Source organism: Dromiciops gliroides, chromosome 1 (assembly GCF_019393635.1).
Source record: "Dromiciops gliroides isolate mDroGli1 chromosome 1, mDroGli1.pri, whole genome shotgun sequence".
Taxonomy (NCBI): Eukaryota; Metazoa; Chordata; class Mammalia; order Microbiotheria; family Microbiotheriidae; genus Dromiciops; species Dromiciops gliroides.
In genome coordinates this window covers 137,452,481-137,465,271 of record NC_057861.1, presented here as the reverse complement: position 1 = coordinate 137,465,271, position 12,791 = coordinate 137,452,481, and the positions used below count along the sequence as shown (strand labels likewise).

General features: G+C 42.1%; 1 protein-coding gene across 3 annotated transcripts in view; it reads right to left on the bottom strand.

The window, feature by feature from the left end:
- The window catches only part of AZIN1 (antizyme inhibitor 1), a 30,817-nt gene extending 25,190 nt beyond the window's left edge, over positions 1-5,627 (bottom strand). For all 3 annotated transcript variants that reach the window (XM_043981878.1, XM_043981867.1, XM_043981886.1), the window contains exon 1: positions 5,239-5,627. The gene's annotated coding sequence lies outside the window, so the exon portion shown is untranslated. The remainder of the gene's footprint in view (positions 1-5,238) is intronic.
- Positions 5,628-12,791: the final 7,164 nt, after the last annotated feature.

Here is a 12,791-nt window from a genome sequence, read left to right as displayed (position 1 = left end):
GGGCCTAGTACACTTAGGTCCCTATATTTTTACATTATATTCACATCCATTTAAAATCTTTCATTTGATCTTCACAACAATCCTGTTATTTTTATTGTTCAATCATTTTCCAGTCATCTGACTCATGATCTGTTTAGGGTTTTCTTGGCAAAGATACTAGCTTGACGTTTTCTTTCTCAGCTCATTTTACAGATGAGGAAACAGAGGCAAACAGGGTTAAGTGACTTGCTCAGAGTCACAGAACTAGTCTGAGGCCAGGTTTGAACTCATGAAGAGGAAGGAATCTTGCAGATTCCAAGCCACTGCAGTGCTCTATCCACTTTCACCACCTAAATTGCTGAACCCTGTGATAAAAGCTCAATAATAAAGGAAGGACTTGTCCCATGTAATGCAGGAAGTCTGTCATAATTTGTAATGTAATGTAATATAAAGAGGTCGGCACAAGTTCCTATTTTTAAAATAAAGAAACTGAAACGCCCATGGTTACACAGCTTAGATAAAAGTCTCTTTATTGTTGAAGGTTCTAAGCAATTACTGATATAAATTAGTAGTTATTACTGTACCTGATCAAAGTGCATCTCTGTTAAAAAAGTCTGATGGTAAATTATAATAGTGAAAAGGTACGCCATATTTTATGACTGACAGTTTCATCCAGTTATAAAAGAACCCTTATAACTGATGGGAAACTTTCAGGAATGTTGCATAAATAACCACTACTCCAAAATAGTTTAAATTTACTAGAACAGCTTTAAACCCTCTGAATATCCTAGAGGTCAGTAACTCCAATTTAGTTTCAAAAGATAAGAATGACAACCTCCCATTTACCTACAATAATAACCCCAGGCTTAACTAGGACTTCTAAGTGTATGAGGGAACTGGGAGTAAAGGTATGAATGACAAAAGAACCATTGTTCTTTGTTGTTCATAAATCAAATTCATGACAATCAAAAAGCATAAATTACCACCTGCAATGCAACCCAGAAGTCACAAACCGAATTAGCAGTCCTCAGTAAACTGGGCTCTGGCTCAAATACATTTCTGAGTAGCCTAAACCAGATTAAAATGTAATTGGAGGGGGCAGCTGGATGGCACAGTGAATAGAGCACCTGCCTGGGAGTCAGGAGGACCTGAGTTCAAATCTGGCCTCAGACACTTGACACTTACTAGCTGTGTGACCCTGGGCAAGTCACTTAACCCCCATTGCCTGCAAAAAAAAAAAAAAAGTAATTGGAAAGGGCAACTAGGTGGCGCCCTGGACCAGGAGAACCTAAATTCAAATCCAGCCTCAGACACTAAGCTGTAAGACCCTGGGGGCAAGTCATTTAATAAGGACTGTATAGTTTGATGAGCACTGTTCTAAGATATCCTAAGAGGGAAAAGAAAAAGTAAAGAATTATCAGCACCATTCCAATTTATACTTATTACAGATCTCTCCATGTCATATCTACCTATTAAGTACTGTCCAAGATCAAGGAATACCCCAAAGGGCAGGCAAGAAAATGGAAAAGGACCTAGAGGGGTTTTCCCAGAATGGGATCATAAAGAGGAGGCATTATTGATCTAATGATTAGGAGACCTGGGTTCTCCAGCCACTGAAACCTTGGGCAAAAATCACAACCACTCTGTGCTTTAGTATTCTAGTTATTTTACAATTAGAGTAGCATGCCAAGAAAGACAAGAATGGGATGTGGAAATGTGGCAACAAATGACACTCCACCTAACTGGGATACATTAAAGGGGGATTTAAAAAGGTTCGTTTCTTCATTTCCTCAAAGTATTGTTCACACTTGGAATCGGTTTTTTTTATTTGTTTGTTTTTTTTTGTGGTGGCACAAAGCACCTCACAAATCCTTTCAGACCATATCCCATGCTATTTCTTAACTAACAGTAACAATATTAAGCAACCACACCATAGACTAAAAGGATTTTTGGAAATCACTGACTTGCTTATTTAGCTGTTGTAAAGTATTCTCTTTAACCTATCTTTATAATATAGTTTTTGAGAATAACTTACAGCATTGAGAGGGCACTGCTTAATTTTATCCCAATTCCTTACAATATTCCTTTCCTATTGGATTTCTTCTTGAGAAGACCTAACATCTATTAAAAACAAAACAAAAACTCCTCAGAAATCACTACACACAGGTTGCTAGAAGAGAGTATAGTATAGTATACAGTAGCATCCCTTTACAAAATAAGTAGCCTTCCATTTGTTTACTTCAGAATCTCTTTACACAACAAAGTGCTCGGGATACCTAGTTAAGTTGCCTTGACAATTTAAGAAATGAAATATATTTTGAATGATCAAAACGGAAAATATTCTATTCAGAATGGCACTGGTCAGCTACACAACTATAAACTCTTAAAATTCCATTTGAAGTATTGTTTCTGCCTGCTTCCATTTTTAATCCTTTGAGAAACTCATAGGGAACATTTTAAAGCAGCATGCAAAAAAATACAAATATCCAAATCAATAATTAAATATTTGCAACTTACATGTTCTGGTAGGCACCAGAACAGGGTTAGTGTAAGGAACACTTTGTTAACTATATCTTTTAAGTTTTACTGACTTTTTTTGGTTTAAATTAAGATGCCAAAAACTTCAAAAGCACTATTTCAGCAGGAGCAATTTCCAAACCCACACATGACTTAAATTACCCAAATCCCTATTTATCCAATAGCTGAGGAAAAAAACTAACTGCATAAGGCTAATTCGTTTTACTACATTTGAATAAAAACAAACCAATCAATTATCACATGTTAAGCCTAGCAGAGAATCTGAGGTGCTTTCATCTTTAACAAATTAACTTCATCAGTATGAAAATCCCAAGTCACTACTACTCCTTTACTTTGTGTAATCATCTGCCTCATTTCCACCTCCAGCATATTTGCTCTGTCAGCATCACTAAATACAAAGCTTTTGCTACATAAGCAGCCAGGTTTTACTACCTCTGAGAAAAGGGCCGCATAATATATGCAAGCAGTATTCTCCACACTAGCCACAAGGCTGTTGTCAACATCTTGAGCTTTGCTTGCTTCCCATAAATCTGCAGTTATTTGCTCCTCATCGCCTAAAAAAGGGTTTTCCAAAGACCTAGGCTTTTCATACTAAGCTTTTTCAGGAAGAGTGACTATTTTTCTTTAGTGAAAAATGTTATAGGCAATATTTACGAGCGTTTTAATTTCCTTTAAATAAGACAAAATCAGCTACATGCTTGGTCTCCCCTTGCTTATGCCTATTTAGGCGAAAAGTTCAGGGAAATTGACTCGGGATCCTCGAGGTTAGATGCCATTTATATTTCGAAGGGATAGTGCAGAGGCCACCACAAAACAGGCAGCACTAAGCACTCCAAGACAGAAGCATTGTTCACATAGTGACAGGAAGAAGAGAACTAGATTGGAGCGGTCCAGACCGGAACAAACCCCTCCCCCCCCCATTACCACCCACAGTCGATTCAAACAACAACAAAAAAAACCCGCTAAAATGCTGCAGCAATGCTGTAGAGAGAGGAAATTCCTCTCGGGTTCTTTCCCAAAGGTTGGGTGTAAAACTGGAACAACAAATTTTGGACATTTTTTTTCCTGGTTGGGAAGAGATAAGTGGAGCAAGCTGTTTAAACGTAAGCCTTTAAACAGAAAGTGGGCCCATAATTTTAACTGTTGCACATAAACACAAGACATACACGGGAACAGTGTGTGCAGTTGTTGAAAGCATATTGTGTCTCTCAAATAAGCACAAGGTCCCAGCAGGAATACTCGTTCCCGGGCAACTTGCTTGAGGGTGAGTTGGGTATCAATCAGCTGGTGCCCAGGGCAGTTGTAAACGGTTATCTAAGCAGAACACCACCAAACTTGGTGTTCACTGTCACTATCTCCCCCACCCTTCCTTAAAGTTTTCAATTTTCCCATCTAACTCGAAGAGCTCACTAGTGGGAATTCTGATTTACCTTTAATTGTCCACCTGCAGCAGATTCAGTTGAATCCAACTGTCACTGGGTCATGACCAGTGTGCAACGGTCATAGCCAGCTTCCCTGACCAACAAGCTTTATATCTGCTCAAGCGTTTTTGAAGCAAAAGAAAAAAATTTATTTGCACAAAGAATACATGCTAGTTTCAAGTTGGAAAGGTTTATTTAACCCAAATCTACACTCTTCTTTCCGTTGTCCTCCACCAAAAAAAAGAGCTGGGTAGCGAAGTGACTAATCCTTACTTTCCAAGAGGTGACTCGGTGAGTGACGGCACCTCCGCCCAATCTTAAGCGCCGCAGGAGGCGGGGCGGTAGCCTCCGAGTCTTCCAGAAAGGGCTACCTGATACTGGGGCTTCCCTCGGGCCGGGACCCACGGTTGGCCCAAATTCGGTCAACCTTCTCCTAACTAAAGGACACATCTACTCCGCAACTGGGATCCACCCCGGGAACTCTGGGAAGCTGTCACCAGAGGCCTGGCGTGAGGACCCGCCCCCGCTCCATTCATAACCGAAACCCCCGGCGGAGGCAGCCACGCCAACCGACGCTGAGGCCGGCTCCGAAGGCCAACCTACTCCCAGATGTCTGACCCAGCGGGGCAATCCACCTTTCTGCTCTCCCCCACTTCTGTCCTTCCTCCCCGGTATGAGGGCTGCCTCCCTCGTCGCCCAGCGCCCGGGAGATGAGCCCAGACCCCCTTCGGCTATAGCAACCAGAAGGCCCCCCTCCCCGGAAATAGCAATGCACCACGGGAGAGGGACGGGAGGGGGGGGCGGCGGAGGGAGGGAAGAGACGACGACCCCCGGTGGCGAGACACCCCCCCGCCCCCACCAGCGGCTGCTGGGGCAGAGCCGGGCCCAGTGCGGTGGGGGAAGGGGTGGAGAGAGGGCGCCGCGCCGGTTCCAGAAGGAGGTCCGAGGCAGAAACTCGAGCTCCGGCCTCGCTCGCGTCCCCTCTACACCGGCCACTGCCAGCGCGGGGCTGCCGGGTGGCCCAGACACCCGCCACCACGCACCCGCGGCCGCCATGTTAGAGGCGACGAGCCCGGCGGGGTGCTTCGGGGACAGCGAGGCAGGCCGCCGGGAGTAAGGAAAGCGCGGTCCCCCCGCCACCCCCAAAGCACCCGGGGCAAAGCCGCCCGCCACTGGCCTCCCGTTCCCCCCGCCCTCAACTCTCCTCCGGCACCGCCCGCCGCCCCCGCCAGCCACCTCGCGCCGCCCCGCATGCCGCGCTGCGCCGCCGCCACGCGCCCCCTCAGGGGTCGGTACTCACGTGAGATAACGGCCCAAAGAGTCGGGTAAAGCGTCTTCTCTTTTTAGGCGGAATTTTTAAAGAGGGATGTGGTTACCTAAAGCAGAAATACCCGAGGCGGCCTGGGCCATAGGCTGCGGGGAGGACGTGGGGGGGAAAAGCGCGGCACCGACACCAGCTATGCAGCAGTGGCGACGGCGGCCGAGGAGAAAAAAATAAATAAACGCTAATTTAAAAAACTCCCAGAACGAGGTGGAGGCGGGTGGGGACTTAGGATGATAGGCAGGATCCTTAAAGAGAAGAGCAACAGAGCGAGAAAGGGAGAGACTAAGGGAAGGAAGAAGAAAAAGGCGACGACGCAAAAAGATGGGGGAACCTAACTGGGACGAAGAGCAAGCGAGTGTGGGAAGGCAGCGCCCGAAGCGCCCGTATTTATATGGGGGGGCGGGAGGAGGCGGGGCTTATCGACGTCACAGCCGGCCGGGCCACTGTTCGAGTGGGGCGGGGAAGAAGCCACTGGGGAAAGGAAAGGGGAGGGGTACCGGAGTAGGAGCAAGGGGAGAAGGCGTAGGGTGAGGGAAAGGGCTGGGAAAGGGGAGGGGGGCGACGTGACCAGGCGGTGCAGGTGTCTATGGTCTCGCAGCCTCGGGCGGGCTAGCCGCCTGCCAGCCTCCCTCCCCCTCCCCACCACCAGGAAGCCAGGGATCAGCTCCCCTGCTGGCGAAGGGACTGCAGTGAGGACATGGGAGGGAGGGAGGCAGGCGGTGGTGGAGGAAGAAAGAGGGGAGGGGGCCGAGGAGGAGGAACAGATAGAAAGGGCCGGCTCTACGCGCGCAAGCGCCCGTTGGAGGGGCCGCGGCCGCATTGTGAGATGGGCGCCTGGGTCTCCCGGCGGGCGACGTAGCGTTTGTGAGGTCTCCCTCTAATTTTTCCTGGACCTAGCCGGGGGGCGGGAACCCCGGCGCTCTGACGTGTACGTCGTGTAGAGGAAGCCTTGTAAAATAAGGACCGTCGCAAATAGCTTGTGCAGTGCAACACTGTTTCTTTTGTGCGGAAGCTACTAGGCTACGCCTAAACTTGATTGAATCGCTCCTCTTTCTCACCACTCCTAAACTAATACGGATCTTCTATTGGCTAAGGTATCCTCGCCACAGAGTTCTGCTTCTTACAATAAAGCTTTATTACTGGATGTAAAGGCTACGTGGGTTTGCCGGGTGATTCAATGTGAATTAAAACATCAGGTGTTTTTTTTTAATAATAACTAACATTTATATATTCAAACCTTCCTCATTTGAATAGTTTTGCCATTCATTGTACCGACTAGCTATGTTCCCTCCCCCCCCCCCAAAAAAGAGTAGGCTAAGGTCCCTGACCTCAAGAAACTTAAAATGTTAGGGACGGTAGGACGTCTACACAAATGAGTATTATACATAATATAATGCAGTAATGGTTAAAGCATTCAGAGGAGAAATTACTTTTAGCTTGGTGGGGGGAGAGTGATGGTGGGGAGTTTGATCATAAAGAATGTTCATCGGAGCTGGGCTTTGAGAGATGGAAAAGATGTCAAAAGTAAGAAGGAGGATAGAATTAGAGATGGAAGGGCCCTTAGAGGTTAACTAGTATACCTCCATGTTACAGATGAAACTGAAAGCTAAACAGGTTATGACTGTCTCACTCTGATAGTAAATCGACAATTGAAATCCCCAGTCCTATGGTTCCAAATTCAAATAATCTCTACTGTATCATGATGGGGGAAGAAATGATGGGAGTAAAATGGCAAAATTGGGTGGGGGCAATATCAGAAAAGGGTGGGCTTGAAATCAGAAGATTTTTGTCCTGCTGTGTAACTAGCACTGATTAGTCACTTCCTTTTTCTTGGTCCCAGTTTGAATGAATGAATGAAAAAAAATTATTAAGGCTTTACCATGTGCCATGGTGCTAATATGAGCAAGTACAAACAATTCCTACTCTTGCAGAGCTTACATTCTAATAGGAGACCACACTTAAAGGATAGCTAAAAGAGGGGAAGGGTAAGAACTCAGATGTATGGTTGGGAAATAGCTGGCAAATGTCTTGAAGGCCTGGTTCTGAGCAAGACAAAGTAAAAGTTAATCCTCTGTAAAATGAAGATATTGGAAAAATCCCCAAGGTCACTTCCAGCTCAAACAATGTGTAGTTTAGTGGCTGGTGGATGTACTCCAGTCTGGTTAGGGCATAAGGTACAAGATGGGGAAATAGTAAACAATAAAGCTGGAAAGGTAATTTAGCACCTATACTTTGAAGGAAATTGAATGGCAGGAGAGAGATTATGACCTATTCAAAAAGTGCTGGGGAACCACTGACTGTTGTGAAGAAAGAACATAAATATGTTTGGAGATAAACATTATTTTTGTCTGGACCTGTGATTTCATTGCTGATGGGAGTTCCCTACTGAGGCAACTTCCTCTACCAATACTGATCATCAGTACTTCTGCAGAGTACTGAGAGGTTAAAGTGATTTGTCCAGGAGCAGTCACTATATATCAGAGGTAACACTCGAATCCATTTCATCTTTCTCCAGGCTGGCTCTCTATCCATTTGCACCATGCTGTGCATTAGATTAATTTGGCAGCAATATGTAGAGGGATAGTTTGCAGGGATTCAGGGAGATTAGTCAAGAAATTATGGCAATAGGAATAAAATTTGGTTTAAATTAATAACGAGATAAAAAGGAAGAGAATTCAAAACAGGTTTCTGAGGTAGAACCAGGGGTGAAAACCAATTGTTAAAATTTCAATGTAAACATTTACACACAAATAAACAAATGTTGCAAATCTTTATATGTTTTATTGATTGTATAAACTTAAGGAAATGATGGAGAACATGTTAATAATGCAGATTAAATTTAAAAATGTGTTCTAAGGGCAACTAGGTGGCGGCCCTGGATTCAGGAGGACCTGAGTTCAAGTCTGGCCTCAGACACTTGACACTAGCTGTGTGACCCTGGGCAAGTCATTTAACTGTCATTGGCTTCCCCCCCCCAAAAAAAAAAAAGTGTTGTGTATACGTTTTTCTACAGAGCCTATTGTAAAACATTTACTAGGATACCACTGGGTAGATCCATTAGAACTTGTTTATCATATGGGCAGGAAGATTGTGAATTAAAACATCAGGTTTTTTTTTTAATAATAACTAACATTTATATATTCAAACCTTCCTCATTTGAATAGTTTTGCCATTCATTGTACTGACTAGCTATGCCCCCCCCCCCAAAAAAAAGAGTAGGCTAAGGTCCCTGACCTCAAGAAACTTAAAATGTTAGGGACGGTAGGACGTCTACACAAATGAGTATTATACATAATATAATGCAGTAATTCACAGCAGAAAGATCAAGGATGATTCTTGTGATGTTTAAAATCTAAATTGTGTGGTCACCTTAAATTAGAAGCTTTATCACCAGTCTTTGGGCATTAAGCATTTATTAAAGCATACCAGGTATTCACGTGGGGTTCAGAAAGTTAAGAAAAGGCCTATCTAGCCAAGAGTTCCAGCTTGGTCTGGTTCTTCCTCAAGTCCTCTACCTTGCTTCAATCACGAATTCTCTCAAACTGAGTGTAGAAGCTTTTTTTATAGGTCTGGAGCAGAGGCGGTCCTTCCACACTGCTTCAAGTTGATTGGTTAGCATCATCCAAACCCATTGGTTCACTGGACTTGAAGGTGGTCTCCAGTTGAGTTCAAAGTCCTTAGCTTCTGAGAACAATACCTTCTTAAGGGCTAGCCAGGTGTGATTACAATCTAGTTAACTTGAAGTAGGCTAATCAGCAGTCAATCACTCTCACTTAATTCAGTCAGTTTAGATTAATCTCCAGGTGGGCCTTTGAATATCTGCTAAATCCCATTATTTTATCACATTCTGAATCCTTAACTTCTGTAAGAGAATTGTGATGCTTTTATTTATCTATTTTTTTTTGGCAGGGCAATGAGGGTTAAGTGACTTGCCCAGGGTCACACAGCTAGTAAGTGTCAAGTGTCTGAGGCCAGATTTATCTATTTATTTTTAACTTTGAATAGTATTTTATTTTTCCCAATTACATATAAAGACAATTTTTAACATTCATTTTTAAAAAATGTTGACTTCCAGATTTTCCCTCCCTGAAACCTTAAGCAATTTGATAGGTTATATATGTGTAATCATGTAAAATATATTTCAATATGTCATGCTGTGAAAGAAGAAACAGACCAAAAGTAAAAAAAAAAAAAACCTGGAAAAAAATAAAGTGAAAATAGTATTCTTTAATCGGCATGAAGTTCTTTCTTTGGATGTGGATAGCATTTTCCATCAGGAGTCTTTTAGGATTGTCCTAGATCATTGTATTGTTGAGAAGAGTTAAGTCAATCATAGTTGATTATCATACAATGTTGCTGTTACTGTGTACAATATTCCCCTGGTTCTTCTTGCTTCATTTTGTATCAGTTCATGTTAGGTCTTTCCAGGTTTTTCTGAAATCCATGTGCTCATCATTTCTTATAGAACAATTTTATTCCATTCCATTCATTCACAAAACTTGTTCAGCCATTCCTCAATTGATGGGCATCCCCTCAATTTCCAATTTTTGGCCACCACAGAAAGAGCTGCTATAAATATGTTTTTATAAATAGGTTCTTTTCCTTTTTTTTTTTTAGTAATTTATTTGTGATATAGACCTAGTAGTGGTTTTGCTGGATCAAAGCAGTTTGATTGCCCTTTGGGCATAGTTTTAATTGGTCTCCAGAATGGTTAGATCAGTTCATAACTCCACCAACAATGCATCCCTATTTCAATTTTCCCACATCTTCTCCAAAATTTATTTTCCTTTTCTGTCATATTGGCCAATTTGCTAGGTGTGAGGTCTCAGAATTATTTTAATTTGCATTTCTCTAATCAATAGTGATATAGAACTTTTTAAAATATGACTACAGATAGCTTTTATTTATTCATCTGAAAATTGCCTGTTCATATCCTTTGGCCATTTATCAATCAGGGAATGACTTGTATTCTTATAAATTTGACGCAGTTCTCTATATATTTGAGAAATGGGGCCTTTATTAGAGACACTTGCTGTAAAGATTGTTTCCCAGTTTTCTGATTTCCTTCTAATCTTGGTTTGCATTGGTTTTATTTGTGTAAAACCTTTTTAATTTAATATAATCAGTCATCCATTTTATATCTCATAATGCTCATAATCTCTCTCTGTCTCTGTCTCTCCCTCTCCTTCTCCCCCCCCCCTCTCTCCCTCCCCCCCCCCCTCTCTCTCTCTCTCGTTTGGTCAAAAATCCTTCCCTTTTCCATAGATCCGACAAATAAACTATTCCTGGCTCTCCTAATTTGCTTATACTATCATCCTTTATGTCTAAATCATATAACCACTTTGACCTTATCTTGGTGTACAGTGTAAGAAGTTGGTCTATACCTAGTTTCTGCTATCCTGTTTTTCAGTTTTCCCAGCAATTTTTGGCAGATAACGAGTTCTTATCCCAGAAGCTGGAGTCTTTGAGTTTATCAAACACTAGATTACTATGGTCTTACAGTATCTTGTGTACCTAATCTATTTCACTGATCCACCACTCTATTTCTTAGCCAGTACCAGACAGTTTTTGTGATCACCTCTTTATAATATAGTTTGAGATCTGGTTCAGCTAGGCCAATGGTGATGCTTTTAGCAGAAATAGAGAAATCATGAGAAAGAAAACATTTTAGGAGAAGGAATAGTTAAATTCTGAATGCGTAAGTTTGAAATACTAAATGGACATCTAGATATAGATTATTTTAACCATTAGGTGGCATTGATAGCCCCTTACCCGTCCAATCAAAGAATCTGGGTCCTAATAAGTATCAACTTCACTTACCCTAGTGGTTTATACTGACCCCTCAGGGTAAATGACCTTTTATCCTTCACGTGGCCTCTCTCCATAGGGCAACACTATCTCATTATTAAAAGGTATATGAATCTTTCTAGCTCCCACCCACTAGTGAACCTTATGTTCTCCCTAAACATGCTGTATTTCATTTAGCCCAGTCACTGTCTTTGACTTAATGAAGACAACACTACACAAAAATAGATAAATATATTTAATTATTATAGGCAGCATATGGTCTTAGTAGAGGAATTATAAAGGCAATGGGCAATGCACAGTAACAAAAACCAATTCATTATAATAAAGCATTTACCAAGTGCTCTCATAGACTTTAGAAGTTCCTAGCCAGAGGAGTTCTGAGAAATGCAGTTTAAATTTGTTTAGTTCCCTATTTCTGCTTCCCTAAGAGCAAGTAGAGTAATGTCATGTGATGCAAAATCTGTGCTTTCAGTAAAGGAAGTCATGAGAATCTGAGGTAGAAACTCTGGACCTATGACAAACAACACATGAGATGGATTTAGGATCCAGATGGTTTCAACATTTTCATCTCAGCTCTGTATATGTAACTCAGTCCTGGCTATTTTGTTGCTAACCACAGCTAGCCTATCTTGAAATTCAGTGACTAGATTGAAGATCAAGTCTCACTAGGCAAAGAGAAGCCTGTCACCAATATTGTTATTGCCCTGGTGTCCCTTTCTCAAGCCTTGACTATGCTCCTTGTATGCATCTCCTCTCACATCCTATCATTACTACCCAACCTTAAATCCCCTTCCTACCTCCCCAAGCGGCAATACTGGGGCAGACATATGAAGGGATATTGCATGCCGATAAAGCTGTTGAAGTTCTGGAGAGACCCCCTGAGGTTTTGAGAAAGCAATTCAGCTTATCAGAATAGAATTGACATTTGAAGCAGAGGGGATGGAAGAGAATATCTAAAAAGAAAGAAAACAAAAGAGCACTGAGGAGAGCTTTGGGCAATATCTTGAGATGAGAAGAGAAAGAAGAGCTGTCAGAAAAGAAACAGTCAAAGAGATGAGAGGAAAACCAAGAAAGTACAATGTCATGGAAACCAAGGGAGGGAAGATTATTAAAGTGGTGATCAGCACTGTTAAATGCTTTTGACAGAGAGGTCTAAAGATTTGTAGGACTAGAAAAAAAAAAGATGTATCAGGAGGTAATTTTTAATAAATGTTTTATTAGAAACAAGATTGAACTTCAATAAACAATCATATTTGCACAATAATGATTTATGTTTAAATTAATTTTGATGGGTAAAGTATCATAACACAGTTTCAGTTTTCACTTTGCATTATTTTGAATAAAAAAAAATGATCATGTTTTTCAGCAAAGGAAAAGGGGCCAGTCAGCAGGAGGTCTTGAATACCTAAGAGATAGTTGATAAAGCAAGGCTTAGGAAGAAGTGGAAGGGGTTATCCTGGAACTGTCTCTCAAGGTCAGGAATACCCTATGCTCTAAGTCCCTTTGTGCACTACTCTTCCCCCACCTAAACACTATCTACTCAAAAGAGAACTCGAAAAGCCAAGAAAGAATTCAATTCAAATCAGTGATATGAGATCAAAGCTAAGGGACAACTTCTCCTTGTCAATAATATATATACTGTGTATGGGGGACACTGGGACCCAGATTCCAGCAGAGCATTTATTCAGTGTCTCAACTCCCTCCCTCTCCCTTGTTCTCCA